General features: G+C 39.5%; 1 pseudogene; it reads left to right on the top strand.

The window, feature by feature from the left end:
* The first annotated feature begins 1,015 nt into the window (after positions 1 to 1,015).
* Positions 1,016 to 3,730, top strand: LOC125153297 (60S ribosomal protein L18a-like; annotated as a pseudogene).
* Positions 3,731 to 4,508: the final 778 nt, after the last annotated feature.

Here is a 4,508-nt window from a genome sequence, read left to right as displayed (position 1 = left end):
AGCTTTGTTGCGCTCAAGTTATTTCCCCTTCTGGGGTCTTAATTTTCTCATCTTCAAAACAGAGAAAATCATAGTACCTATCCAGTAGTATTGAGAGGACTGAAGGATTTAATATATATTAATAATTTGAAACAGAATGAACATAAGCACCAAATGCATTTATCATTTATTATTGACATCACCATCATCGTTGTTGAGAAGGAGAATATCAGCCCCTTAATAGCCACAAATGGGCTGAGTCTAACAGCAAGGCCTGGGTGTTGTTAGAGCTGGCCTGGCACCCACAGTTAAGGGTATAATGTCCTCTTGTTGAATATAAATTATCTCGGACAAAACACGAAGATCCAACAATGTCACTTTGTGACCATGATGAAGTGAGACAAAAAACAAAAACTTAATTGATCAAATAGAGAGTACAATAGTCAATACTCCAAAGAGTATTTGAGAAAAATGGATAAAAAAGAAGACAGATCACACTGGGCAAATTGATGAGCAGGAGATGGGGAAACCAATCATTTTTAAAGTATGAATGTGAATAAGACAGAGATGGGAATTTAACTTGAGGAAAATGTAGGGTTGCAGGAGAAATTACGTATGACAGGGAGAAGTAAACAGTTAGTTTGCTTTAAGAAAGGCTCTGTGGGAAAGAAGTGTTTGCAGATCCAAGAAAGAGAGGGGAAATCTGATGAAGTAAGTTCTTAAAGTACATAGAAAGGAGAGATAGCAAGAAAATTGTTGGAAAACTAACCCTAAGAAGGAAAAGGTATTTCCTTCTCTGAAATTGGAGGAGAAAGTGAGATAAATCCTAGTATCACGGAATATGAAGAATCTGTGATAGAGGGTAAAGAGGGGCAGCAAAGAAATTTCATGACTGTTGACTTGTTTTCTCACTGAGGAAATAATCCAAGACATCTGTTGAAGTTAAAGGATAGCAGCTTGGTAACACTGGGGCAGCCACAACAAAAAAGGGACCTGGAGCCAACAGGAAAGAAAAAGGTATCAGACATTAATAAGTATGCAGCCAGCACTTCCTTTTGTGGGCCACAGTGAGAGTGGAAAGTGCGCCCCAAAGGCCTCAGGCACACTGGGAGAGTACAAGGTGATAGAGCACTGCCTGCCTACCCCAAATGCCATACTCTGCGCCTCTATCACGTGCACATCTTTGTACATAATCATGCTGTCAACAAGTTCCACTTCTGGTACTTTGTCTCTCAGCTGAAGAAGATGAATATATCTTCAAGGGAAATTGTCTACTATGGACAGGTGTTTCAGAAATACCCCCATGTGGGTCAAGAACTTTGGCACCTGTCTGTGCCATGACTCCCCAGTGGCACTCACAATATGTACCAAGAGTACTGGACCTGACCACTGCAGGTGCTGTTACCCAGTCAGTGCTACTGAGACATGGACACCTGGCATTGCACCTGGGCCCCCTCGATCCAGATTATAAAGGTGGAGGAGACTGCAGCCAGCAAGTGCCTACCAGCAGCCAACCAACTCCATGACTCTACGATCAAGTTCCCACTGACCCACCAGGTCTTGCATGGCCAATAGAAGCCATGTTTTACCATGAAGAGGCCCAAGATCTTCTTTCAGATACAGAGCTGCCCTGTCCCTAGGTCTGCCCAAAGAAATGCCTTGGGAAAACCAAAAACCCAAAAAACCAAACAAACCAACAAACAAAAAAACCTAAACAAAACAAAACAGAGAGAGAGAGAGAGAGAGAGAGAGAGAGAATGCAGTTAAGGCAGAAGATTCTACACTCATAACCTTAAAGGATCTGATCAGTATAGCTATGTCATGTTTCTGTAGAAGTCCTAAGCATCTGAGATGACAAGGAGACACATAAAACTCTTGGACCAATCCCTGTTATCAATGGCAAGTTTTCTGTGGTGAAAGGTGAAGAGGAACAAACGAATAAAAAGTCTTAAGCGAGCGCAATTGAAATGAGCGATGACTGTGTCCAGGCCACATAAACAGGAAAACAAAGCCTGCTACAGAATGACCCATTAAAGGAGCTCAATTTCTAGGTCACTGGAGATAGGGAATGGAGAAGACAGGTGGAGATGTAAGGGTGGGGTGGGGTGGGGGATGGCAGCTACGCTCAGTAGCAGTGCCACCGAAGGAATTTGAAGGTTGGAAAGGTAGAGGGTTTCAGATAAGGTGTTTTAAGATTTTGGAAACCAAACAATTATAAAAGATAGTGAGATGCAGCCAATGATGTAGAAATTTGTCCTTGAAGTTGGGCAGTGTTATGGAGGGAAGTAACTAGAGAAGAGTCCAAGACCCTAGTGGCCAGGAAAGGTGTTACAGGTTAACAGGAGATTAACTTTAAAAAGATTACTAAATATTAGTTGTCCTATTTTCTCAGACCAAATAAGATTTCTAGTACACTATAAAAAGAAAGAAGAAAAAGAAAACCCCTTTAATGTTTCATATTATAGTTCAGAAAACTTACATTATTGTATAACAATTTCATTAAACTGCAGTGAGATTTATTTTTACAGAATGCTCATATGCTACAGATAGACATTACCTTCTGAAGAAGATGTCAAATAGACTTGTTTATGCCCAGAGAAGCCACGTATGTAGAAAAAGCCTCACACATCTACTACAGTTTCTGGAAAAGAGCTGAACAATTGGTGGTTACTACTGACGGAATTTAAAACAGATTCAAAAGATATAAGAAGCTACATTGTTAAAGGAATGGTATATAATTCTTGTGCTTCTTTACGTATGAGATCTTTTCTAAAAATTTTTTTGATGTTTAGTTATTTTTGAGAGAGAGAGAGAGAGAGAGAGAGAGACAGCGCAAACAGGGGGAGACACAGAATCCGAAGTAGGCTCCGAGCGCTGAGCTGAGCTGTCAGCACACAGCCCTACACGGGGCTTGAACTCATTGACCGCGAGATCATGACCTGAGCTGAAGTCCAATGCTTAACCAACTGAGCCACCCAGGTGTCCCTCTAGGTATAAGATTCTTAATTTAAAAAGTAACTGCATAAATCTCGTGACCCTAGGAAATACTTGGTTACACTGAAGCTTTATTTAGCCCTGAAAAGAAATTCGGTGTTCTCTCTTGGTAAAATTTTGAAGAATCACTCATTAGACCTAATTGTTCTTCCAGAACGTCTGGCTGTTAGAGGTAATTTAGTAGGACAGAAAATAAAATATACTCACAGATTACTTGCTACAAATAAGATTGTACTCTCTGTCTATATCGTGAAACATTAAATCATATTTCCAAAGAGAGAAGTTACCGGATTATCTCCTTGAGAAAATACATGTGTGTTAATTCTTAACATCTTAACTCTACATTTGGGAAGACCTTATTTTAAGGTTTGACTTTTTCCTGCTGCTGATCATAGACCTGAGGACAATAATCAGAACCACTAACATAAGATGACAAAGAAAGGCCATAAAAAATACTTACATAAGATATACCAGGAAAACAAACAAACAAACAAACAAACAAACAAAATACTTGTTTTTTCTGGGCAGTCTTATTGTGATATGTAGAATTTTTACAAAGATTAGGTGATTTTGAGTGGTGTTTACAACTAAAAGATAGGAAAAAAATCAACATTTTTTAAAATTTTATTTTTCTTCTGGAATCCTCAGGCAATATTATAACTGACTCATTTAACTCATCTGAATTAGTTTTTAATAAGCTCTCAAAGGTGGACCAATTGTCTCTAGTTTCTCCTGGGAACTGGAGATAATTAAATGAAGGTGCGATCCAAACTCCTAAGGATATTTTTTGGCTAATTTTTGAGACTTCTTTTTTTTTGTTTCTTTTTTTTTTTTTTTTCAACGTTTTTTTATTTTATTTTTGGGACAGAGAGCGACAGAGCATGAACGGGGGAGGGGCAGAGAGAGAGGGAGACACAGAATCGGAAAAACAGGCTCCGGGCTCTGAGCCATCAGCCCAGAGCCCGACGCGGGGCTCGAACTCACGGACCGCGAGATCGTGACCTGGCTGAAGTCGGACGCTTAACCGACTGCGCCACCCAGGCGCCCGAGACTTCTTACTTCTAACTAATTTCCCTTAGATCTACATACCATTCTGACCCCACATCTACCATGGGTGATTAAGAGTTCTGCTTGCTTCTTTCACTATCAATAGGAATAACTCATATTTCAAACTTAGAATTTGCCTGCAAAACTGAAAAACTTGTCAGTTATTATCTACCATTACACTCTGTCATATTCACACACAAAAAAATCGTTTATTGATTTCATATGTAACCAATGATGGGTTTTACATTCTTAGCTACTAACCAACCACTCCTTTTGATTTTGGCATATTGTTAGAATTTAGAATTCAAACCCAAGTCCCTTACTCTTGTCTCTCACCTTCCACATATCTATTGGCATAATCAGAAATTATGAATAGGTCATGTTTGAGAACCTAGAACTCTCTGCATGTCATTTAACAGCCACCAGTCATGTATAGTTATTGGGCCCTTGAAATGTGTCACTACTCTGAACTGAGATGTGCTGTAAGT

Source organism: Prionailurus viverrinus, chromosome A2 (genome assembly GCF_022837055.1).
Source record: "Prionailurus viverrinus isolate Anna chromosome A2, UM_Priviv_1.0, whole genome shotgun sequence".
Taxonomy (NCBI): Eukaryota; Metazoa; Chordata; class Mammalia; order Carnivora; family Felidae; genus Prionailurus; species Prionailurus viverrinus.
This window is presented reverse-complemented; position numbering and strand designations above follow the sequence as displayed.